The 26,964-nt window shown below is 49.8% G+C and overlaps 1 long non-coding RNA gene across 1 annotated transcript in view; it reads right to left on the bottom strand.

Moving 5' to 3' along the window:
• The window catches only part of LOC113628431 (uncharacterized), a 202,674-nt gene that overhangs the window by 41,843 nt on the left and 133,867 nt on the right, over positions 1-26,964 (bottom strand). The gene's annotated exons all lie outside the window — the stretch shown is intronic.

The following is a 26,964-nucleotide window of genomic DNA, read 5'->3' as shown; positions in this document are numbered from 1 at the left end:
AATGTAGTTTTCCAGAGTAGGAATAAAGCAACACCAAGCAACGCTCCCCCTTCGCCTTGCAGCTTTGCAGAGCCCGACCGGGGACCGGCCTTACTCTCTGCACTGTCCGGACGGCTGGGCGGATGCGGGCCCCCATTGTACAGATGACAAAGGGGGACCCGGGGGGCTTCGCAGGCTGCCCGTCTCCTAGCTGGGGGCGCCTGGCCGGCAGCTGTCCCTGCCGGCTCCTCGGCCAGTGCTGTTTAGTCTACTTAGCTGAGGATTTGAAAACATTGACTCCGGCTTAACTCGCTTTGCCCCCTATTATGGGCCATTTGTGTGTGTCAGTCTTTATCTCTGGACCTGAGTCAAACTTCACTCCTTTCTCCCACCTCCTGTTTCAGAAGAGAGAAGAAGAAGAAAAAAACAAAAAAACAAAAAAACACCCAAAGCCTAAATATGGAACACATGTGCTTCTCAGCTGGGCTGTGGAGCGGGACTGGGGAAACAGGAACTGTCACTGGCCCTCTGTCCCCGGGTCTCGGGCTGCCCTCCCACCTGGGTCCCCCTGGCACTGCTACTGGCCCCAGCCTGAGGCCGAAATCACTCAACATCCACCTCTGGGGCCTGCCTCTTCTCCAACTTTCATCTTTTTGGGCTTCTCTGCATGTTTGGAGGTTGGTCTTACTGGCCTATGAAAAATCCGACGTGCCTCAAGGTAGCTCAAGGGTAGCTTTGGAAGTGAGTCGCAGGAGGATGGTAGGCACCTTTGACGTAAAGATCCGGAATATTCTGCCACCCCTCCGCCTGGGCCGCCATGCGCAGCGGTGACTCACGGTGAGGTCGTGCATTCCCAGGCGAGGTCTATAGTAATTGGGGGGCTGAGCTATTTGCAGGTGCCTCTCGCAAACTGAGCGCCCTCATTCTAACTCCCCTCCACGCCGCCCTGGCATCTTCTGAAGCCGAGCTTCGTGGGGTGAACAGGAAGACTACAACACTTTTATTATCGTTGGCTGCCTTTGCTGAATTAGCGTTTATATTTTCCCAGTAGAAATCCCCAAATTGAAAATAGGTGTCAGCCAGCACCACTTTAGTTAAGGTTGTGTCAACATTTCCTATAAACCTTGTTTTTCTAGGGTTTATAACTAGACCATAAAAATGTGCTCAGCTCTGAAACTTGGCTTAGAAAGGAAACCTGGGAGTGAATTTGGCAGAATTTGAAGAGGGGGAAAAATAAGGCCAGCTGTTTTTAACATGTGCCTGTCCTAAAACGGAAATGATTGGAAGGTGCATATTCTCTTTGTGTGATTCAAATGGAGTTTCAGATTAAAAAAAAAACTCCTGGGGAGATTATTCCATTAATACGGGCTAACTGCACTTGTCAGTCTTTAGAGGAGACGTTAGTGGCTGAGGTATGGAACTCAACCCCCTGACTTCACATCTGTGGGTACCAGTTTCGGCAAAGCCGTTAGCTGCACATCATAACGTGATCTGGCAAATCATCCTCACACCTTTTAGTGCAGGAAACCACCAACGTTTCGAAGGAAGGAATCCTTCCTGATAAGAGGTTAATGGGCCGTTTCAAAATGCATGCTCGCTCAGAATAGCATCCCTTTACTCATGTTCACGTAATCTGCCGTTCACATTTACTGGATGACCCCGGAAAGCAGCTCCCGTAATGTCTGTAGGAGGGAAACATCCGATCCTTCTGAAAGTCTACCTTTTCCCGTGGGCGGGGTTAGTCTTCTGCGTCGCCAGCAGATCCCTTTGGCTGTGCTGGCAGGTCACTGGTACTTTGGAGGCAATCAAGCGACGTGCTGCCATGTGCCTGTGATGCCCTGGCCTACATCTGCCTGTCTGTCTCTGGCCTTGGACTCTGGGAAGATGGCAGCCACCAGGGGCTGGAGCATCGTGGAGGAAAGGAAGAAAGTGCTGGATTCAGCACCAGGAGAACCGAGTTCCAGCATCCTCTCTGGCCCTTCCCGACACTCGGCTAAGCTAGAGGCTTACGGAGAGGGTCCACTGAAATCACATAAGGCACTTTTAAAACTGTAACGCGTCCTCCAAATGGAAGCAGGTAGTGCCTGCCTCAGCGTCCACGGACGCCCGCTGAGCGCTGTCAGGCGTGTAAGGACACGCCCCCCGTCAGCGGGCGCGGGGAAAGGCCTGGGCTTCCCAGCACGACAAGCCAGCACCGCACGACCCAATCCTGCTTCATTTCTTCTGGTTGCGTCTTCTGCTTCCGCTCCTCTCGCCCATTACTGAACACGGAGCACCGCTGTGAGAGGAGAACGATCCGGGGCCTTGGCTGTCCATGGACATCAGCCCTGTCTGGCCCCGGATGCCACTTTGATGTCACCTGCTCTGCCACCCTCACCCCCCTCCCCCGCCTGCAACGTGACCTCAGGGCCTTTTGTGCGCTGCAGGCATACCGTTTTTTGGTACCTTCAGGTTTTCTCTGAGACTGTCCCCCCCTGTCCCCCACTGCACCCTTGGGCTTCCTTCCTCAAAGAAGGAGGCTGCACACCTTGGCGCCAGTGATCTACGTTTGCCGAGGAGAGTTTTCCCCAGGGAGATCTGTGAAAGGCTGTGAGCGTGGTCAGTCCTCGGAAGGGCCCTGAGCCCAGTTTAATGCTGGGCTGTCGGCACCTTGAAATTCTGAATACATTCTTTTTTTTTTTTTTTTGCGGTACGCAGGCCTCTCACTGCTGTGGCCTCTCCCGTTGTGGAGCACAGGCTCCGGACGCGCAGGCTCAGCGGCCATGGCTCACGGGCCCAGCCGCTCCGCGGCACGTGGGATCCTCCCGGACCGGGGCACGAACCCGCGTCCCCTGCATCGGCAGGCGGACTCTCAACCACTGCGCCACCAGGGAGGCCCCTGAATACATTCCTAACAAGAGGCCAGCCCATATTTTTATTTCGGACTCTGATCCCTACAAATTGTGTGCAATAACAGGTTCTGGCCCTGATCTCTTCCCTGCTGGCCCTGACGACTGGGGACAAGCCCGCTGAGCACTCCAGCCACCCGTGACGCGGGCTGCGATGTCTGCAGCGGAGGGGTTAAGAGGGAGTCTGCCTGCCCCACCCTGGGCCGGTACTGGCCTCCTGTCCCGGAGCCCTCTCCCGCCCCCGGAGCCCTCTCCCGCCCCCAGAGCCTCGGGTCCGTGTGAAACAACAGCCAGGCCCTCTGGGTAGCATTTCTGGCCCTTCCTCCAGAAGCCTGGAGGCTGATGTGGCCCCTTGTAGTGTCCAGCAGAGTCCTCTTCCCACACGAGGGGGACACTGGGCACCGAGGACCATCCGTCTGCAGGCAGCCTGCTGGATGCCATCCGTTTACCCAACCAAGGCTAACTGAATGGCAACCGTGTGGCAGACGTGACATGGGCCCTGGGGACACCTCCACAGGCCAGCAGAGATGCCCCTGCCCATGGGGAGGGCTGCATTAGGAGCTGTGAATTTCAGGGGGAAGGAATATTCTAGGCAGAGGCTACCTCTGGAGCAAAAGCCCCTCAAATGGAGTGAGAGGGCTGACGAGGAGGCCACGCGGCGGGGATGGGCGAGCGGGGCGGGGCTGGGGGCGGGGGGGGGGGGGCGGGCTTGTCACACCAGCTGGAGCAGTGGGACGCCAGGACCCGCTTCAAAGGATGCCTCCGGCTGCTGTGTGACAACAGACCGCAGAAGAGCAAGCACAGGGAGGGGAACGACCAGCCAGAAGCCTGGGCAATAACCCAGAGGGAAGCGTGCGCTCCCAGAGAGCTGCTTCTGGTTGGAACAAGATGGAGCACGTTTCTTTAGTGTCCATCTGCTAAAATCGAATCGGATTCTGAGGTGTGCTCTGAAACACCAAGTCATGCTCGTCTGTGTCCCCAAAACGTATAGCAAGAAAACAGTTGTCAGTGATAGTGGACGTGGTCCGAAGCAGCCGGGAGGGGGGATGGAGAGACCCTCCCCTTTATCTGGGTGTGACCACAGCGAGAGCCCTGCCTGGGGATGAATGGTGGGGTCACCACCTCCAAACCAAGTTCGGCTGTGGGAGGGCTAGACAGTGACACGCTGAGGGCAGACGGCGTCACTTCCCCGTCTCACACTCAGGCCCTCAGAGCTCTTCTGCCCGGGCTGGGGCCCCAGCAGTCGCCCCATCTCTTCCCACTTGTTTCTCAGAGCCTCCTGGTGTGAAGGCTTCAGCAGCGTTTGCAGCTAAATCCATCCAACCAAGGCCTGGGAGGGTATCCCCTTAGCTAAAGATTCTTTTAAAAAAGAGCTAGCTTTTGGGCTTCCCTGGTGGCACAGTGGTTGAGAGTCCACCTGCCGACGCAGGGGACACGGGTTCGTGACCCGGTCCGGGAAGATCCCACATGCCGCGGAGCGGCTGGGCCCGTGAGCCATGGCCGCTGAGCCTGCGCATCCGGAGCCTGTGCTCCGCAACAGGAGAGGCCACAGCAGTGAGAGGCCCACGAACTGAAAAAAAAAAAAAAAAAAAAAAAGAGCTAGCTTTAGACCTGGGGGTCCTTTAAATCCACAGTTGGGGGAGGATCCTTACCTCAGGCCTCCTTAAGACCCCTCCAGGCCTGTAACGCATTCTGCAGACCCTCTCCTAGCAGCTGCATCTGTACTCCTTGACTCACCCATAAGCTTGTTTCAAACAAGCCCCTGTGGACAATAACACCTTTGCAGGCAGCAAAACGCGGCTCCCTCTGAGATCAGAAAGCTTCCTCAGCAAGAGGCAAGCGGGTGGTGCCTATAAGCAGGAAGAACAGCTCTGGGCCCTGTGCCCTGCCCATCGGCACACCTGGCCTGCAGGTGCAGGTAAGCAGGGAGGGAGGTGATGTAAAAAGGCCTTCCTCTCTCCCTTTTGTTCACCCCCATCATCTTTTTTCTTTCCAATACGTTGTCCGATCTGTTAATGAAAATGAAACCTTTCACGCCAATCCCAGATTGCATCTGGAATCAAATAAGAAAATTGCAAAAGTGCTTTGTAAACACGAAAGCACTCTCCGAAATGAAGGCACCGTCATTATCTGGGGAAACAGTCTCCAGCATTCTCCTTTTGCGTTTGGAAATAGCGTGTTGAATAACTTCCAAACAATTAAATCCCATCAAGCTGCTCAAATTGTGTTCTAATAACCTGCCCAGGCTCTCACTGCATCTCTCTCCGGGGGGCTGCTGGGATGCAGGACTGGCTACATTTTCTGCTGTGCTGGGATGCTGGGTGATGGACCAAAAGTCAGAGCGCCCGCTGAGCTCTGTACCTGGGAAGTCACCCGTCCTCTCGGAGGTTCCATTTCTTTATCTGTAGAATCTCCTACCAACTTCACAGGGTTTTGGTACAATCACGTGCAATAATGCTCACGAAAATTCTCTCTAAATTGAACAGTACAATGCCAGTCGCCACTTCAAAGGCGGATTCATCAACAAATGGAACCCTAATTCTATGCTCATCAGCATTTTTCTCCTAATAATGCCAAGATCCACGTGCAGGTTAAGTATAGGTTTTAGGGACCTCCCTGCCTTCTGTTCCTTTTGGTTTGTTTGTTTAGAAAAACAAGAAAGCCAGGTGGCTGGATCCTGTCATCATTAAGGTCTTTGAGTTTCTTAAGTGAGAAACACCACATCACCGGTCTCTGCGGTCATTTGCAAGAATGAACAGGAATTAATGAATTCCATGTATGAGCAGCAGGTGAGAGAAAGGAGAAGAAAACTCCATCAGGACTTCCCTGGTGGCGCAGTGGTTAAGAATCCGCCTGCCAGTGCAGGGGACACGGGTTCGAGCCCTGGCCTGGGAAGATCCCACACGCTGCGAAGCAGCTAAGCCTGTGCACCACAACTACTGAGCCTGCGCTCTAGAGCCCGTGCTCCGCAACAAGAGAAGCCACCGCAATGAGAAGCCCGTGCGCTGCAACGAAGAGTAGCCCCCGCTCGCCGCAACTAGAGAAAGCCCGCGCGCAGCAACGAAGACCCATCGCAGCCAAAAATAAATAAGTAAAATATAAATAAATTAATTTAAAAAGAAAAGAAATGAAAACTCCATCATTAAAAGCTGTGGGCAAGCCCCCAGCAGGGCATCCCTGAGTCCCCAGAGGCAGGAGTTACTCGGGTAGGTTCCGGCCACCCTGCTGGCTGAGGAGCCGCACAGTAAAAGTCCTGCCCCATAAGGGAGTCACGTCTTGTGACTGGGTCAGAAGGCCCTCACTCTCTCAGGATACCACAGGAAGAACAGAGAGGCCTATTGTGCGACCCGCCGGCCAGGGAGCCCGCAGCCCTGGGGCCCGCGCTGACCCCAGCGTCTGCTGTAAACTCTCCCTTCATGGCCGCGGGCCCCTGATTCCTCGCCTGTGAAGACGCACTCTGCGGTGGACCGGGGTAAGTCTGACTCAGGACACCACACGGCCGATGTGTACAGAGAGCTTTGCTGCACCAAGCCCTGGGCTAATGGCCTTTACATGGGCCACCGTATTTAGTTTTCGATAACTCTATGAGTGCGGTGCTAATCTAGAACCTGCATTTAGAATCACGATGGAAAAGAATATAAAAAAGAATGTATATATATGTGTGTGTATATATATGTATATATATGTATAACTGTATCACTTTGCTGTACAGCAGAAATTAACACAACATTGTAAATCAACTCGACTCAATTAAAAAAAAGAACCTGCATTTAGGACAGTCTGAGCAGTCCCTACTTGATATTCTACAACCCGAATCCACCAGAATCCTGTTCCCTGATTAATAATATATGTCCTTTTGGTTCCGAACGCCAAAATATTCTTGGAAATGTCTGTATCTCCCTTAGTGGCCACAACGGATCTCCTCTGCACATGCAATTTAGTGGGGACCCCTCTCTCAGCTGTGGGGTATTACGTACTGACTCTGGCAACGAAGGGAGGCCCACTTCGCTAATAAGTAGCTGGTTACAAGGTCAGTGCTTTACAGGTGTTATACACTGACCCTTCAAACAACTCTGAGATAGACTATTCTCTTCATTTTCCAGATGAGGAGTCCAGGGCACAGAAAGGTTAAGCGATGGCCCAAAGTCACACAGCCCATTCAGGGCAGGACCGGGTCTCCGTCCTCACCGCTTCCTTAGAAGGCACTCGCCAGTGAGGGCGTTGCTATTCCCTGCATCCCACCCATCCTCCAAATGGTCCAGGCCTCTGGCTCCACTCCTACCAAAAGACCTCGGAAAACGTGTCGTGTGCACACGTGAAGAGTGCAGGCCAGGCCCAGAATGCACTGGCTCCGGCTGACGGGGAAGAGGGAGGAGGGAGCTGACACAGGCCGTGTGCTTGCTTGTGATGTGTTTTGTTTGCTTTGCTTTGTGTTATTGTTGTAAGATTATTCAATACGAGACCTACCCTCCAAAGAAGTTTTTAACTGTGCAGAACATTCCTGTTGACTACAGACACCGTTTCCTTGTGACTTTTTACATAGGAGCAAAAACTGAATTGAAACATTTGATTCTCATCATCCTTTGACAGAAGCAGCCTGTTTAGGGAAGGTTTCTTTGGGATTTTATTTTGGATTATAATAAGGACTATCTTGACCACAGATTTAGGGTTGAGATATCATTTCGTAGGAAGGTCTGTTCAGATAGCCAGAGTCAGGATTTTAGCATCTGGTAGGAAACTGGACCCTCAGCCTCCCCCCTGCTAAATTGACATCCTTTGTGCCCCCCTTTTAACAGTCTCTGAGGGTACCTTCCAGTAGCCTAATAAAATCTTCGCTGTGATAATGTGCTACGTACTTATGAAATTAGGGTGATCTGATTAAGAGACATTTGGCTTTGTCTAGGGAGTTAGACGGCACAAGGAGTTTCAGATAACAAAGGTCCTCATTTTGTTCCAGGATGAGTTCAGACTGCTGACTCACTTTGGAATCAGTACACGCTGAACAAGGAAAGGGGCAGAGGGCATCTTAACATCACCTGGTGGCTGGGTCCCTCTCCAGTCAACGGAAGTCCCGAGGACAGAGGTGACGCCGCACCATTACGGCGCTAATGGTGTTATTTTCTCGGGCCATTAGTGGGCGTCATCGCCCCAGCTCTCTGGGGCTCTCCTGCGTGATGAGCCTGTGAAAATTCACCTCCAACTTCCAAATCCAGTTGTTCCGGGACCCCTGGGGTAAGTGTGTTTCCTCTAATGCTGTCCTGTATGTCAAGAGATTCTCAAAACAAGAATGGACACCTAGGAACAGAAGCAAAGAGTGGGGTCGCTTTCTGGAAAGACCCTGCTTGGCTATGCAAAGGTCGTACTCAGGGTGTGACCAAGCCAGGGCCGGGGGCTGGGCCAAAGCCGAGGTGGTCCCAGGCCTGGGAGAGGCAGGCAGGAGAGGGTGGCTATTTGAGGGCCGAACCAGGAGGGGTCAGTGGGGTCAGGGTGGAGGAGTCGGGCCGGCAGTAGGTCAGGGACTGACTCTTGGCCCAGGGACTCCACAGAGAGAGGCTGTCAGTGAACTTGAGTTCATACTCTCGTGGGGCACCCTGCTCAGGGGAGGCTCCTAACAAGATCTATCCCAGGCCTGGTGACTGTCCCCCAACAACCCCGTGGGGTCAGGTCCTTGCACTGAGCAGCATGGCTTTTAGAAAACCATCTGTGAAGCTCTGAAGGCCCCGGCGAGGCTCTCCTCAGCCGGAGGGAGGACCACAGGCCTGGTAAGGAAAACCCAGAGGAAGCTGGATGATTCCCTCATCCTTTCCAGAGAGGAGCTAATCTCGGGACAGGACGACCTTGGGTGGGCAGGTGATGGCAGGTGCGTCAGGCCCGACAGGAAGACGCCCCCTTCCCCAAGCTTTGCTCACCGGGAGCTCCCCAGACCTTCAGCCTCAGGCCCCCCTCCCTCCTGAAGCAGTTCTGACCGGTTCAGCAGGACCCCTAGCCCTGGGGTGGAAGGGAGGAAGCTGCTGGATGGGTCTGGAGTTGGTCCTGCCGTCATGGCCCAGCGGCCCTGGGCTTCTGCGGACTTACATCAGATTTCCACGCCTCTTTCTGCGGGGTATTCGGAGAGATTCCCTCAGGTCTGCCTTCTGCCTCAGCTAGATAGACTGTTGTGTTCCAGGTCCATGGAGGTTTTCACTGTGATTATGATTCTCATTTTTATCATTTGTTTGGTTCTTTTTCAAACCTTTGTTGTTGTTATTCATTTCTTCTTTCCTAATAGTTTCAACATCTTATTTTATATTTTTAAAATGTTCACTTTATAGTCTCTTCCAGATTGTTCAGTCGTCTTCAGGTTTTGTTTCTCCCATGGTGGTTCAGGTGTGTGTGTGTGTGTGTGTGTGTGTGTGTGTGTAATCTTCTTGTATAAGCTCATCCTCAGTGGAGAGCATCGTCCTCTGGGAGGCTGTGTGCCATGGGCTGAGATCCGTGCCCTGGTTCTGTGCAGGTATCCACTGGGCATCCGGCATTCTCCAGTTTGGACAATATTTTCTGCAGCTAGAGAGTCCCAATCCACGTGTGTCATGTAAATTCAGATTCCATCCCTGAATATGAAGTGCAAGATTGGCTCTTAATTTTTTTTTTTTTTTTTTTTTTTGTGGTACGCAGGCCTCTCACTGTTGTGGCCTCTCCCGTTGCGGAGCACAGGCTCCGGAAGCGCAGGCTCAGCGGCCATGGCTCACGGGCCCAGCCGCTCCGCGGCATGTGGGATCCTCCCAGACTCGGGCACAAACCCATGTCCCCTGCATCGGCAGGCGGACTCTCAACCACTGCGCCACCAGGGAAGCCCTTGGCTGTTAATATTATTCACAGTAGACGGTCTTTCCTACTCAGAGCTCTGAAGAGGGCACAATGCTTTCTTAATACCTGTCTGGGCCATTGGATGGAGTTTCCTGGAGCCCTTCTCATAAACCAGCAGCCCTTCAAGAGTCCTGGCTTTCAGCTGAAACCTCTCTTCCTTCTACTTTTGAGTAGCCTCGGGGCCACGTTTCTCATCTGTGCGCGGGAATTACATTCTAGCCATGTGGCTTCAGCTCGAGTGGACCATATTCTGATTGGAATTCACTTTGCCTCTGGCGTATGAGAGTTTCCATTTCTTTTTTAAAAATTCAACTTGCATTAAACAACAATTTTTTAAAGATTCTATTCCATCCAGGATCTCACTGTATTTGCGCCTGAAGGAGTGGATGAGTCAACACACTCCACCATGTTGCCAGAAGTTGAGCCCACGTACCAGCCTCTGGGGGTTGAATTTCGCCTTCCGCGTGTCAGTCCCTGGTGGAGGGCTTGCTCTGAGCTAGCCGCTAACCTGCCTACAACACCGCTGTCCGCTAACTTTGAGTGTCACTGCTCCCGGGACCTCTGATGCTGAATTCACCCCCCTGATTATATTGTGCGTCCACACGTGTTGACCGGATCGTGACTACTTTTCCCTTCCCCGCTGGAACACTTTTGGTGGCCTGCTAACTTCCCTCCGGAGAGCCAGCCGCTGAGGGCACATGTGAAGGAAGGAACTTGGTTGATCAGAGCTTCCTTATTCTTTCTTCAGGCAGGCTGGCTGGACAAGAATCTTTCACCATCTAGAATCCTGTAACTTGGCGGTGGGTCACAAATCCCTTCGGGGATCTGAAGAAAACAGTGTATCCTGTCCTGAGAAAAAAACGTACACGTACAGAAACTAGTGCGTGAATTTCAGAGCTTCATGAACCCCCCTGAATCCCACGTTAAGAACTTCTGCTTTGGGGGCTGGTTGTTCTTTGGTGAATGGGAACCTCGAGTTTTCTAGCCTTATTCAAATCAACTCTAGTGAAAAGCCTTCTTAAAATGAGACCCTATGACATAATAACAATCTTTCAGTTTTTCACTCCTTTGACGCCACCTTTTTAAAATTTATTTATTTATTTTTATTTTCGGCTGCGTTGGGCCTTCGTTGCTGCGTGCGGGCTTTCTTTAGTTGCGTCGAGCTGGGGCTACTCTTCATTGCGGTGCGCAGGCTTCTCATTGCGGCAGCTTCTCTTGTTATGGAGCACAGGCTCTAGACGTGCGGGCTTCAGTAGTTGTGGCATGCAGGCTCAGTAGTTGTGGCTCGCGGGCCCTAGAGCGCAGGCTCAGTAGTTGTGGTGCACAGGCTTAGTTGCTCCGTGGCATGTGGGATCTTCCCAGACCAGGGTCAAACCCGTGTCCCCTGCATTGGCAGGCAGATTCTCAACCACTGTGCCACCAGGGAAGCCCCTGATGCCATCTTGAAACATAACAATGGCACACGAGAGTAGTGTCAATAATTAGTGACAATCTCCCATAAAAATCTCTCCTTCAAAGTACTTTTTATTAAATAACTGATGTTACCAGAGCATCATTTCCTCAAATACCACTTTCTGATTCAAACCTATGCCATCTACAGGGCAGAAGCAGCTTCATGAAATAAGACAGACGGATACAGCATGGTAGAAATAAAGCTGGATTCTAGATTCAATGCCTAGATTTGGGATCTTTGCTTTGAACCATCTAGTGACTTTGGGAAATTCCCAATCTTCCCGGGTTTCTTTTCCCTTATCTGTAAAGTGAGGAATTTGGACTAGATCAGAAGTTAACAAACTAAAACCCACCAGCAAATTCTGCATATTGCCTGTTTTTATAAATAAAGTTTTGTTGGAATACAGCCATGCTCATTTGTTCCTGTATTATCTGTGGCCGCTTTCCTGCCACAAGGGAAGAGCTGAGTCGTTGTGACAGACACCATATGGCCCGCAAAGGTGGAAATAGTTACTCTCTGCCCCTTTACAGAAAAGTTTGCCAGCCCCTGACCAAATGGTCCCCTCCCCCTTTCCATCTCTTGATGATTCTCAGAGGCAGAGAAGGCAACCCAGGCACATTCAAGGGCACAGGTGGACTAGAAGCAAAAGATGGATGAGTCAAGACAAGTCACATTCTTTCGTTGACGCAGCGTCCTCAGTCACTGTTGCTTATGGAAGTGTAATAACAGTCAAGTGGAACTACTTAAAACAACCAGACTCCATGCGGGCTCTAAATGGTTTCATCACCCAGACACTGGCGATTCAGAAAGACCTTCTTCCAGCCTATCCGAATCAGTGAGGACTTAAAAAATTACTCTGATAATATACATTAATAAACACAATTAGGTTTAGGAATAATGGACAGGATAGCGAATACAATCCCTTTTGCCCGACGCAAATCCTGTTTTGAAATGCGCAAGAGCATAGAACGACCCCTTCTGATGAAGCCCTTCTGAGGCGGATGTCAAGGGCGGGGTTCCCCTAACCGTGAACTTTCTGGGTGGAATATTCAGGAGACTAATAATATATTCTGATGATCCGTGTGTCCAAACTGTGCTGTCCAAACATCGTGAAGCTGAGAAGTCGCTGTGCCACAGGGCACGGCTGCAGTGGCCCACGGCCCAGAGGCTAGGGTTTCCCACCAAGTCAGACTTCCAACAATCTCATTACCTTGGGACGCATCTTTTTTTTTTTTTTTTAACATCTTTATTGGAGTATAATTGCTTTACAATGGTGTGTTACTCTCTGCTGCATAACAAAGTGAATCAGCTACATGTGTACATATATCCCCATATCCCCTCCCTCTTGCATCTCCCTCCTACCCTCCCTATCCCACCCCTCTAGGTGGTCACAAAGCACCGAGCTGATCTCCCCGTGCTATGCGGCTGCTTCCCACTAGCTATCTATTTTACATTTGGTAGTGTATATATGTCCATGCCTCTCTCTCACTTGTCCCTTCCCCGCGTCCTCAAGTCCATTCTCTGTGTCTGTGTCTTTATTCCTGTCCTGCCCCTAGGTTCATCAGAACCAATTTTTTTAGATTCCATATAAATGCGTCAGCATACGGTATTTGTTTTTCTCTTTCTGACTTACTTCACTCTGTACGACAGTCTCTAGGTCCATCCACCTCACTACAAATAACTCAATTTCGTTTCTTTTTATGGCTGAGTAATATTCCATTGTACATATGTGCCACATCTTCTTTATCCATTCACCTGTCGGTGGACACTTAGGTTGCTTCCATGTCCTGGATTTTTAAAATTGACTCTCCTGTTCCTTTTCTCTTCATTCATCTGAGGAGGAATTATTTGAACTAAGTAGCAAGAAGCGTTTTTCTGAAATTAACGTATTTGAAAGCTCTAAACTGAAAAATAAGACAGGGACCAGTCCCACAGATGCTTAAAATTCCAGGTCCAAAGGAGCAGAAAAATCTCCTATCATCGATGCATTTTACCTTATGCTTTCAATCTACCTGAACCATCAGACTGCTATCTCCCCTTCTCTTCCAACAGCATCTTTGCATACAGCCACTTTTGTGTCTTGGTGCAGTGGAAATAGCATATTATGTGGGCCTTAAATGACGCCGAGAAGTGATTTCCAAACAGCTCTGAGTTCAACATTGCTAATTATTAGAGAAACGCAAATCAAAACTACAATGAGGTACCATCTCACACCGGTCAGAATGGCCATCATTAAAACCTCTACAAGTAACAAGTGCCAGAGAGAGTGTGGAGAACAGGGAACCTCCTGCACTGCTGGTGGGAATGGAAGTTGGTGCAGCCACTATGGGGAACAGTATGGAGGGTCCTCAGAAAATGAAAAATAGAGTTGCCATATGATCCAGCAATCCCACTCCTGGACATAAATCTGGACAAAACTCTAATTCAAAAAGTTACCTGCACCCCAATGTTCACAGCAGCACTATTTACAATGGCCAAGACATGGAAACAACCTAAGTGTCCATCAACAGATGAACGGATAAAGAAGGTGTGGTACACCTTTGGAATACTATTCAACCATAACAAAAGAATGAAATCATGCCATTTCCAGCAACACGGATGCAACTAGAGATTATACTACTAAGTGAAGTAGGTCAGAAAGAGAAAGACAAATACCATATGATATCACTTATACGTGGAACCTAAACTGTGACACAAATGAACCTATCTGTGAAACAGAAACAGAATCACAGACATAGAGAACAGACTGGTGGTTGCCAAAGGAGAGGGGGTTGGGGGAGGGATGGAGTGGGAGTTTGGGATGAGCAGATGCAAAGTAGTACATATAGGATGGATAAACAACATCCTATATTGTTGGATGGTCCTACTGCAGAGCGCAGGGAACTATATTCAATATCCTGTGATAAACCATAATGGAAAAGAATATAAAAAAGGATGTATGTATGTATAACTGAATCACTTTGCTGTATGCAGTAATTAAGACAACACTGTAAATCAACTATACTTCAGTTAAAAAAAAAAAACAGCTTTGAAAAATCTCTCTCATCCGCCATTTTGTTCTCTTGGTGGCAACTGGAGTAAATTGCCCCAAATGATAGGACACAGGTGATGTCAAAGGACGTAGTGTTTGAATCCCCCTCCACTTCCTCAAAATCATAGGGGATTTGGACCCCAACCCAGCTGGTGTGGTTCCTCGGGGTCATGGCTAGAGCTGGGAGCGTAAACTCAAGCTCCCAGAGCTGCCCAAGCTGGAGGGTGAACAAGAGAGAAGCCAAGTTACTCCCCAGGAGCACGAAGAGACCTCTGTGCACCTTGGATCTGAGGTTATCTGGGCACAGACTCCCAGCCACGGCCATCTGCAGAGTCCCTGGTGAGCCTCACAGCCGCTGCCCTGGCTCAGGAATTTACATTCCGCTCCCTCGTAGCTACCGCAAGAAATGTGACCTCATCACACACGTTTTTCATTTTTGGTGTTCTTCTTCTGGAAGATTCCAAGCATCCTTTCATGCCCCGCACACAGCCCTCCTCTGCCTTCCTGCTTCCGCTCTGCTTTAACTCCGCTCCCCAGGCTTACGCTCCCTGTCTTCCAAAAGGACTCCGGGCCCTGGCGGTCTCTTAACTCATCTTTCTCATGGGTTGTGGCTCCATCGTTTGCTCCCCTCCCCCCAGCCTGCCTCACCCCTCATTCTGGCTGAAAAAACAATTCTCTATCATGCTTGTCATTTGGAAGCAAAACCAACTGGGGAATTGTCTAGAAGGAGGGCTTAGGCTGCTCACAGCTTTTTGGGGTGGGGCAAGCAGCTGGGACGTGGGTCACAGACGGGGAGCAGAGTGGCCACAGGACTTCATGGCAGCTCAGCCTGTTCAGGACTTACTAACTTCTACAGTCAACACAGACAGAGACAAAAGAAGAACCGAGTTGGTGTTATCCGCATCGCAATCCGTCACTTTGCTACCCTTGAATTCCTCTCTTTTTCCTAGTAAAGACATGCATGCATTGCCTTGTTTGGCCCAGGAACACCGGTCTTGCCCATAGCCCTGCTCTGAAGTTCTTCGTTCCAGGGTTTACCTCTGTTCAGATCTTGGTTCTGTATTTTGCTTTACTGTTTATGTTTTCTTACTCAACTTCCCGGTCTAAACTCTGTGAAGTTCAACTCCAGCCAATTACAGCTGTAATACTTTCTAAATTAAGTTCTGGCAATTCCCAAAGTACAAACACCCAATTTATGAATGTCCCTTACACCAAAAGGGCTGCCCCTTCTTGCTTGTGGGTGGCGTTATCAGAACCGCTGGAGAGAATTCCTGTTCTCTGTGAAGTTTTGGCAGCGGGAGGAGAGTTCCTCTCGTCCAGCTTTTTGAGTTGGAGTAATTTCCCATAGAAACCATTGCACATGGTAGTCTAGCTCCCAGAGCAGCCCACAAAAATGGCCTGCTTAATCCATAACGCAGCTGGAAAAGAGTGAAAAAAAACGCAGCTGATACAAGATGCTTTTGCTAATGTGTACTTGTTCATTTCCATTAGGGTGACATTTACACAGCCACATTTATGGGAAAATGTTTGCGTTCCAAAGACTGATTTACAAACAAACTCTTGGAAGAAAATGTCTCATCTAAATTTAGAACTTCCTAGATTAGCTCTCGGTTTTCAGCGCGTATTTTTCCTTTCGCTTGCACAAGTCATCTGGGTACGGGTTTACTGAGGCCGTCTCTGCAGGCAAACCTGCAGAGCCATGACGGGGCACCTGTCTGGAGTCAGACACCCAGGTGCCCAGGGGCCAAGGAAAAAGGAGCCTCCGTCATCAAGAAAGGAGTTTGTTCAACTTGGACTGGATTTGTTTAAAATACTGTCATCACTCTGCCTGTGTAGAACTCACGTCAGATAGATTTTGCTAAGTAAATTCTGCCTTTATACCTTCTCAATTATCTGATTTGTTGTGAATATGAATTTTCCTTTAAAAAAAAAAGCTAAATAGTACAAAACACAACTTCCTAATTGGCCTATCAGAGAGTAGTTCTTCGTAGTCACGTGGAATTAATGTACATTGGTTGGATTTGCCCAGAATGCTTTGCTCCTGCAGTCAGTGACCATATGAGAATGTGGGCTTGGGACCTGTCTTCTGGTGGGTTCACCTGAAGGATGGAGCTGTTTCTTGAGTCCAGTTAACCGTAACTGAAAAGGTTCCCTAGTGAATGTTGCTCTCAGGACACAGCCGGGCTCCCGGGCCAGGTGCTCTGAGGGTCCTCGCTTCCTACACCAACTCGCTGAACAGTCAAGGTGTGCCTGCCGCTGACACTGTAGCTCTTTTGTTCAGCGGGCTTGTAAGCGGCACTTTATTTAAGCCACAACGACTGGTAGGGAGGGCATTTCCTGATACTTAATGACCAACTGGAGGAACTGTGGGCCTGAGGCAACGCATATAATATGCTATTAAACTCTGAAATTCAAGAATGTAAAGAAAAAATAATTACCTTCTTATGCATGTTACCATGGATACTAAGAATTGTTTATAGTTTTAGTCTTTTCCTAGAGGTTCAAGTCTAGTTGGGCCACCAGTAGGGAGGAAGAACTTCAGACTCAATTTCCACTCACTTCACAATGTCTGACATTACCTAGTTAGGGTACGTTTCTTCAAGAAGGCGCCCATCACCCCCGAAACAGGATATGTAACGAGTGATGTGGATTGCCATAATAAGTATTCATATTTTATTGAACAGTTTGGCAATCAGTATATAAAATCAGCTAACCTTGTAGAGAATCACGTTCTGTTTCCCCAGAGTGGCAGTAACTTTCATACCATTCTTTTTCCCCCCAAGAATGAACCATTTTTCAGTCTTCAGACCGCATGCACATATTTTATGCATTAGTTCCAGAAACACGTTTTCAGTCGGATCTATTATTATAGGGCATAACTCAGAGATTCACATTTAAGCATGAAGGAGAAAATACGCAGAGAAGCACCTGATACTCTGTCATTTACGTGGCAGCTATTGGTTCTATACTTTTGTGAATCTTGGAACTTTCTCTTTCCTACGTCTTAGGGAAAGATAGGACGGAATTAAATGAGTCTCACAACACCGCGGAAGTGCTGGCCCGGATTAATACCACGAACTCTCATCTACTCTAGGGATAAAGGAACTCAGGAAAATTTAGAGACTGGCTTTTATCTACAACTCCAAACTTTCTCCCACAAACATTTTCCCCACCGTTCTTAGCACGATTTATCTGCTTTTTTCTTTTTTCTATCATAATCAAATATTTAATCCGGGAATATCATTCATTCATTCATTAATCCGTTCATTCATTTATTTATCTTATTTATGTACCATGAGCCAGATCACAAAGGCCTGCAAATGAAAAGGCCAAGTTCCCCTTTGGAGAAGTCTGTCTGCTACGGAGTCAGGCATGGAACGTAAATTACAGTTGACCCTAAAGCAACACAGGTTTGAACTGTGCAGGTTCACTAATCTGCGGATTTGTTTCAATGAATAGTAGAGTCCTGGAGATTCAGGACAGTTTCTCAGAGGAGGTGACATCTACTTTAGATGTGAACTGTAACGCCCTCTACGTAATTATAAAGTTGTTATTATTAGTTTCCTTAACTGTTCTCCTATAGGAATACAAAGATGGATAAATTCTTAAAGAGACTATAACTCAGTTGGGAGTCAAATAGAAAAATTTGATAGTGGTTATAAAGCCCATTTTAATACACTTCCCCTCCAGATTTCCCCTCAAATATTCATATCTATAAACAGTGCTAGATTTACATACGGAACTATATCTTGATGGGAGGGAGGGTAGGAGTCTCTGGAAAAGGAGGTGGACACCTCCCACGGTGTTCATTTCCGCATTGAAATGCAATGCACAAGCTCTACATTTCCTGTCTTTATAAAAATACCTGAGGAGAATCCTGACACCTTTCTTTGAACGATTTTTATCTGTAGACATCCAGCTCACACTCTGTGCCGGTGTGATTGTACAAGACAGAAGCATAAGCTCTGCGTAAGAGGGAAATAAAGGAATCAGAAGAGAGTTCATTAGGGAAGGCTGTCCCCTTGGGTTTGAGCAAAACCTCTGGGGATGTAACGAACATAAATTCACAGTGAAAGGCTAGCATGGACGCAAGTGGCCAGACAGTATCCAGCCAGTCCTTGGGGGTTACAGAAAGCAGATCAGCTTCCCTGGCACAGAAGGGCTGGCTGGCTGGGAAGTAAGGAGAACTTAGATTAAAACGATAAGTGCAGGGGGACTTCCCTGGTGGCACAGTGGTTAAGAATGCGCCTGCCAATGCAGGGGACATGGGTTCGATCGCACATGCCACAGAGCAACTAAGCCCGTGCGCCACAACTACTGAAACCTGAGCACCTAGAGCCCATGCTCTGCAACAAGAGAAGCCACAGCAATGAGAAGCCCACGCACCGCAACGAAGAGTGGCCCCCGCGCGCAGCAACGAAGACCCAACGCAGCCAAAAATAAATTAAAGAAAGAAAGAAAGAGATTTATTTTAAAAAAAAAAAAAGATAAGTGCAGGAAGGGGAACAGATGTCAAATGGCCCCTGTCGCTAGCTTGAGGAGTGTGGATGGATTGATCAATTCCTACTGTCCTCAGGACTCTGGGTCACTTTCCCTGATCTCCACCCCTAGCCTCATAGCACTTAAAAATGCTGTACTGATCTGTTCAGACATCAGTCTCTCCACTTCCCCGCGTCCCCAACTCTGATCTCTTGCATCTATGCAGTCACTCCGCCCTGTAGTGCGTTCAGAGCCCAGCCCGGAGCCTGCCAGGCTGCTGCTTGAACCTGAAGCAGACTTCATTTACTGAGCCAAGAGTAGCCGAGGGTCACCTGTGCCAGCACTGTTCCAGTAGCCAAGGAAACAGCGGTGGAAAACATAAACCATGCCCCTGATCGTCTGGAACACACAGGCCACAAGGAACCATTCTAGACACATATGCACAGCCAACCTGGAGAAAGGAAGGAAGATTGTTCTGGATGTGAGTCAAGTCAGAGACTTCAGCTGGGGGCTGCTGCCTTGTTCCACCTGTGACTATGTGAGGAGCTAAATCCGGCTTGACCAGAGGGCACAGCTGGTCCACACAATGGCCCATCAGAGCTGAAATGACAGAGGTGCCAATACTGGAAAAGTCTACTATCATTTTCAACAGTGGCTTTTTCAATGGAAAAGTCCAAGGGAAAGGACAAACACAAGTACAACTGCAAGTATGTTGGCATCCAAATGTACATTGATGAGGCCAACAGGAGGACTGGGTTCAAGATTCCCATAGACCATCTCCCTGGGAGACGGCCTAACCTCACTGAGAAACGACAGGGCCCAGCAGAAGCAAGCTCTGACTCGGGCTCTGACAGCTCCTGGGCTCGTCACTCCCCTGAACTGCTCTGTTCTCCTGGCCTCTCCTGTCCGGTCCGCCCGCCGCTCCCGGCCTCTGCCGCCCCTGTGACGGCGGGAGTGCAGCACACAGGGCAACCCTCAAAGCTGGGGAGCGTGAGGGGGTTCATTCTTACAGTCCTGCTAACCAGAGACGTTTAGAGCTGATAGGATCGTGCACACCATGAAGAGCAGAGCTGCGCATGGAGGAGGGTGGGGAGGGAAGATGGGAGGTGGGGCTCACCGGGACCATGTGCAAGGTCAGCATCCCTCCATGAATTAGCCCTCATGCCCCTTCCAGTAAAAGATCTGAGAAGCTTGATATCAAGTGGAAAAGCCAGTTTGCTTGCCTCAGAAGGATCGTATGAAAAGGGGAGAAGTTCTCAGCTCTTTACTCAAGCCCTAAGAAGAGGTGAGGACTTCCCTGGTGGTGCAGTGATTAAGAACCCACCTGCCAATTCAGGGGAAACGGGTTCGAGCCCTGGTCTGGGAAGATCCCACATGGCGTGGAGCAACTAAGCCCGTGCGCCACAACTACTGAGCCTGCGATCTAGAGCCCGTGAGCCACAACTACTGAGCCCATGTGCCACAACCACTGAAGCCCACACGCCTAGAGCCCACGCTCCGCAACAAGAGAAGCCCCTGCTCGCCACAACTAGAGAAAGCCCGTGTGCAGGCTTTCTAATGGGTGTAACAAAGACCCAATGCAGCCAAAAATTAATTAATTAATTAATTTAAGGGAAAAAAAAAAAAGAAGGGGTGAGCCCAGCTTCCACAGCATCCTTGTCAGAACCAGCCTGTGGACATGGCCATTCAGGCTCATCACATGTATCAGCAGTGATCGTGTGTGCATTTTCTTTATACCGGTCCCCTCTGTGACGCTGAGGCTGTACAGAAGAATAGGCACTGGAGTGTGGAATTAGTATAATCAGTGCCGAGTTGTACGAACTTGTCGGAGAAGGTTTCTAAACTACTTCCTCAGATCAATAACCTTCGGTCATGAAAGAACTCAGAGGAACCACCTTGTTCTTTTCCCAAAGGATCCCAAATGGGATGAGACATTTCTTGCGGATGAGACGAGAGCTGAACTTGAAGGGTCGAGGAGGAAAAACGTGCCTTGCTGATTTGTCCAGGCACTCAGACCTAAGTGGACTCGTGTGCAAACAGATGGCAGGTTGGGACACCGATTCTACCTTTCTGATCAACCCTGAGTTCCCCAACACCTCCACAGAATTCACAGAGCTGCTATTGGGTAAATACGGAGTCATAAGTCAAGAAAATATTCAGAGAGGTTTATAAAAATTAATGTTTTTAAGTTTCTGCAGTTGCCCACTGAATGCGAACCTTGGCATATATCTGAATTATGTTACACATCTACCTGATCGGGACGGTTCAGTTTCAAGAACGGATTGAACAAGCCATACATGCAAAGGAGGCACAGAACCTTAGGATTCCGGACATGAATGTATGAATCCACAAAGGTCCTACAGTTTCTGACCATGTGTCAAAACTCCAGGGAATGTCTACATCTACTTAGCTCTGTGAAAATGCATTCTCTTTTATGAAATGGCTAAAATCCAAACTGAGAATTGCAAGCAGAGTTGGAAATCTGGCATCTGAAGTGAGGTGCGTCCAGACTGCAAGTATTTAGGAACTCTCAGAAAGAGTCCCCTTTGCTCCCTATATGTATATTTTAACCAAAATCAATTGACAACTAAAAAAAAAAAAATCAATTGACAACTAGCAAGGTGCTCATAATTAGAGTTTGGTATGAATAAGATGGAGCACTTTTCATAACCCAAGTTCTGTCGTTCACTGACCTCACCAGCCTATGAATACAAATTATCTCATCTGGTCACGACCCAAGTTTCACGGGCTGCTGTAGGTCGTGTTCCCAGGGAAGTAGCTGATTGAGGACTGCTCTCAGGCTCAATACTTGTGAAGGGAAAGGGGGAAGCAGAACTAGACAAAGGGAGAAGTGGAGATGTGACACAGTCATCAGCCAACCCATGTGGAGCTCCGGACCTGGGGCAGTCTTTTAGAGTTGTCCCAAATTAGGGCAAGAGGGCGTTTCAAAGCAGGTTGTCACTAGAAGGAGGTGTGATCTTCAGATCACCAGGCAGATTCCTTTAGCTGCAGCAAACCCCAGAGGCTAACAGCTGAGGGCCATCATCTGACAGCGCTCCCAGCAGCTGGGGGACCAAAGGAAAGCGTTTATCCATTAGCGCTTATGCCCCACCAGTCAAAGGTTTGCCCCCAAAACTTACTCCCCAGAGCTTCTGGCTTAGTCAACGCATGGGCCCCACATGGCTCCAGAGGAGCTCCACGGCAGACGCTGGAAGCTTCAGCAGAGATGTGAGGTGTGGGCAAGGGCACGGCCCTGTGAGGCGGCCCCTGTAGGAAGCGGCTCAGAGCCTGCCTCAGAGGCTGTAATAAAGGACAAGAGATGCCCAAAGGCACTGAGGTGGTACCCACGAGGTACTCCAGGTCTAAAACTGGATTCTGCTTTAAGAGCATCTTCTTAGTAGGAAGAAAATTACCATATTTTATATGTAGAATCTAAAATCTGACACAGATGAACCTATCTACGAAGTAGAAACAGACTCAAGGACATAGAGAACAGACATGTGGTTGCCAAGGGGGAGGGGGGTGGGGGAGGGATGGAGTGGGAGTTTGGGGATTAGCAGATGCAAACTATTATGTACAGGATGCATCAACAACAAGGTCCTACTGTAGAGCACAGGGAACTATATTCAATATCCTGTGATAAACCATAACAGAAAAGGATATGAAAAAGAATGTGTGTGTATGTATGTGTGTGTGTGTGTGTGTGTGTGTGTGTGTGTATAACTGAGTCACTTTGCTGTAGAGCAGAAATTAACACAACATTGTAAATCAGCTAGACTTCAATAATATTTTTTTTAAAAGAGCACCTTAGAGAAAATCTTTTGATCTTTAGAAATCCCTAAGTAGTGACCCCCCCCCACCCCCCCTGCCAGTAAGAGTTATGTGATGTGAGGATATTTGAGCCACACACCGTTCTGGGCATTGAGATTCTATTTATGTATAGAGCCAATATTTGAAAAGTATGTCCTTTGTTTCCTGTTTCAAAGTATGACGCTTCATGACTGCATCGGAGATTATATCTGAAAACAGATTTACGCCAAACATCTTGTCTAGCAAACTCCGCACAAGTTAACGTCCTTTGCAGAAAATGAACAGTTGAAGGAGTGAAACTGTTCGTATTACGCATGTGGGTAAGAAGCCATTTCTACACTCATTTTCAGAGCACCTCTGAATTTCCAGAAGCAGCTTTCTTTTAGGCTGGCTGGTTTAAATGCAATTTTAAAACAGTGTGAATTGTCCCACTGTCCTCTGACCTACAACCCCTGAAAACGTTTCTTCTCTGAGAATCCAGTCCTGACTTTTTTCATGGTCAAATTAAGCTGCAACAAACAAGGCAAGATCCTATTTACTTTTCATTGTAAGCAGGTCTCTGCTGTTTAAACTAGTGTGGTCTCCTGGATCACCACCCTGAGGCCGAGGAACTCAGCACTGGGCTACTAACCGGTCCTGGGAAATGGACTGCGGGCGAAATGTCTGAATCTTGATGTACAGCTGCTCTGCCCCTCTCTGTGAGAATAACGGGTAATGGAATCACAACTAAATTTACTTAGAGGGAGAGCTCAGCCAACACGGGTAAAAAATTGGAATTCTACTCTACAGCACAGGGAACTATATTAATATTTTGCAATAACCTATAAGAGAAAAGAATCTGAAAAAGAATATATATACACATATACATATATGTACATATATATATAACTGAATCACTTTGCTGTACACCTGAAACTAACATAACCTTGTAAATCAACTATACTTCAATTAAAAATCTCAAAATAATTAAAAAATTAAAAAAAAAAGAATTAGAATCCTTTTGGCTGGAAGAGCAATGATGAAGTGCAGAAGGCATCATTTGAGTTCCAAAGGCAATGGCGGAGAAAATCTCATCTCTCAGACCATAGTCCTCTGTGATCTGTTCTACTGACACTTGACTTAAGTAGTCACGCTAACCTACTGGAGGTTGGCTATTCAAAGTTTAATTAATCAGCTACTAGCGTTTAAGTCAAATGTACGCTTATCATGAGAATTCTAATATAGTCGACTCCTGAACTACCCAGGGGGTTAGGGGCCCCGACCTTCCGTGAAAATCCGAGCGTGATTTATAGTCGGCCCTCCGTAACTGAGGTTCCTCTGTATCCGCAACTCAGCAGCCACGGGTCAAACGACCTGCTGATCGTGCGGTACTGTACTTATTGGGGAAAAAAATCTGCATATAAGTGGATCCTCGCAGTTCAAACTCATGTCGTTCAAGGGACAGCTGTACATACCAGAGTTTTAAAAATTATAACAGCACATAAATTCGATACTATTATCTCTCATTGCAAAGTGCCTGAGGCACAGAGAGGCTAAGGAAGGCCTCCAAAGTCACACAGCTAAGCAGTGGTAGAGCTGAGTTTAAGTCAGGCAACACCAGCCACTGAGGTCTGCCTCTTTACTCCACGACCTCGATTCTCCCCTTATCACCAAAAACCAAGGGAGGGATTTGTCCCAGGATGTGACCAAGAGGCCAGGATGAGGGAGCCAACCTTGATGGGGGCAAATTAATCCTGTCTGGCTCTCCCATGGCCGGCCCTTCCAGCCCCGGGGCCCAGGAAGAGATGGGGGAACCGGGGCAGCGAAGTTACCATTTAGCTCCATCCACAGCCCCAGCTGCGAAGTGTTACGCGGATGCTCCTGGCCGGGACACAGGGCAGCAGGCCCGTCAAGGCTCTGAACTCCTTGCAGCGCAGAGCCCTGTCTGTCCCGCCTCAAGCCCCGTCCTCAGGCTCACTTCGTGACAGCACCCGACCTCACGACGGTTCTACAGAAAACAGTTCTGAGATCACCGAGCTGCACGAGACCACGAAAATAATACATTCTACACCACGGCTCCTCTGTTCCAGGTGGTTCCCCCGGGGGGACCGGCGTGGAACGCTCACCGCCTGCCCTCATGCCCAGAACAGAAACTCTAGCAACGAGCTGCTCGTTAACTTAAGGAAAGCCTGATTATTCATCAGCCCAACAAATTATTTAGGGAACACCGGGCTGGGTATGCAGACTCTGTTCACGAACAGAAAGGCCGGTTTCTGCATCCAGAGCTTACAGTAGAATAGGGGTGATGAACATTGCCCAACTGGACCGGTCAGGAGTATTTAAAAAAAAAAAAAAGTGCCAGGTGCTACAGAATCACTTAATAGGAAGACCTTCTCTTACGGAGGCACCAGGGAAGTCACATTTCACCCGAGGCCTAAAGAATGAACAGGAGATAAACCGATCTGGGGAGGGGGGGGGGGGGATCCATGCAGAGGGCACCGCGTCAGCAGCAGGCCTTCTCCTGGTACACTTCCACCCCGGCTTCCCACCTCTGCTTAGACCCTAGGGACCGCCCCCCATTTCCTGTCAATAGCGCTCATCACCCAGAGTCCTGGTTAGCTGTTTCCTTTTGCACAGCATCCCTGGCAAACGGCCCACACCTTGAGGCCTGGGTGTCCTGTTTCTTTATTTCCCTCGTTCACAGGGCCACTCCATAAAACGTCTGTGGAAAAGCAGGGGAGAAGGAAAGAGGGTGCAAAGCGATGAAATAACACCTCCCTGCAGCCACAAGTTCATTCTCCACAACGCCCTGGTTTCAGTCAAATGGAAACGACAGCAGTTGGACCCGGAGGTCACAAGGACCACACCCCAAGCCCTTCGCACGTTAGTCTAGCGTCGTCCAAACATTTGTGTGAGGCGGGGAGACAATGATGAATAAGATGCAGCGTCTGTGTTCAGGGAGCTTATGATCTAGGGGTGGAAACTCAACAGAAACGCTGTCCTCTCATCCTTCCATCGTTTCGCCAAAATATGAAGCAGGAAAGGCAGGACGAGTCTGGGTGCCAGCCGTCCAGGCAAGATTCCGGCCTCGCCCGCTGACAGCTGGCTTTACAACTGCCCGCCGGGGCCCTGCACGAAGAACCCTGATGGATGCCCCTCTCTGCTCGCTATGAACTTTCCCGCGCCTTCGCCGTTCTTCCCAGTGCAGGTGGGAAAGCCCCAAACCCTTCTGTCCGCGGGGCTGCCCGACCCCTCCTCCTCGCAGGGCGGGATCCGGGTCCGCCCCGTCTGCAGACCCGGGACGCCTCCGCGCGCGCTGCGAGCTCGGGGACCCGCGCGCCCACTCGGCCAGCCGCCCCTCCCCCGCACGACGTCACCTGGGTCACGTGGGCGACCCCCCCTCCCCCGCCCCGCCGGACTCAGCCGCTCGGCCCCAGATCGGGGCGGGGGGTGGGGGGGGCGAGCGGCGCGTCTGCTTGGCCCCTCGGGGGTCCCCGTCCCCCCCCCTCCGCGGAGCCCGGGTCGGCGGGAGGGGGGCCCTCTGGTGAAATCGGAACCGGGGCTCCGAATGAAGGGGAGCAGATGTCCCTGTGTTGCTGGGAGGCCCGGGTGGCCTGCTGTTCAGACGACGGTCGTCGGGGCGCTGACCTTCCGGGGCCGCCGTCAGTCTCCGTGCAGATGGCCCGCCCGCCGCCCTGCCCGCTCCTCCGCGCGGGGACCGCGGCAGCCGGCGGGTCGGCGGCCGGAGGGAGCCGTCTGCGTCGGGGGGGCAGGGGCTGGCGGGGGCGCCAGGCGGGAGGACAGGGCCGGCCCCGCGCACAAAGGAGCCCCGGCGGCGGCCCCTCGGAGGACAATGCAGCCCCGGGGCGCGGGGGGCTGCGCCGCGCTCCAGCTGCCTCTTCACAGCGAGGCCTGCAAACGTGCCCACTTGATTCTAAATCCTCTTAGGCGCTCGCCGTGTGAACCGGGAAGGGGGTGGCCCTCCGAGCCTTTGCAGCCCCAGGCCTGGAGCCCAGGCGCTCGGCGAGCGGTCTGCAGCGCGCATGCAAACAGAGCCGGCGTTTTGGAGACGTGGGCAGAGTCTGCAGGCTAACCAGCAAACGCCCCGATCTGGCCCTTCGGTGCCTTGCGGGGTCCTGAAAAATGTGAAGGGTGTTTCCCCTGGAAGGACTTCCTGCTAAGTGTTCAGAAAAGCCAGCTGAGCTGCGCTAAGTCATTAGTCACCCAGGTATTTACACTGTTTTTCCTATTTCCTTTCTCTCTTGGCCTCTGTGGTCGGTGGTATAAAATTCCTAGGAACTCCCACCTAAACACCAGCTTCCTGTTTATGCTCTCAGTGGCTTTAATGTTAAGCTGTTGAAAGCAGTTGACCAAGTCTCTATAAAACGACCAGCAAAGGTTTGCAGGTGAACAGAGAAAATAAACGGAGGGGGAACCCTAAACCCAAATGGGTAGGTCAAAGGTTCGGGTTCATTTTTAATCACGTATGTCAGAATCAC

Source organism: Aethalodelphis obliquidens, unplaced genomic scaffold, assembly GCF_003676395.1.
Source record: "Aethalodelphis obliquidens isolate GAN/ISIS:26980383/991018 unplaced genomic scaffold, ASM367639v1 scaffold23, whole genome shotgun sequence".
Classification (NCBI taxonomy): domain Eukaryota; kingdom Metazoa; phylum Chordata; class Mammalia; order Artiodactyla; family Delphinidae; genus Aethalodelphis; species Aethalodelphis obliquidens.
The sequence above is the reverse complement of the archived record's forward strand: the minus strand, read 5'-3'. Positions and strand labels throughout refer to the sequence as shown.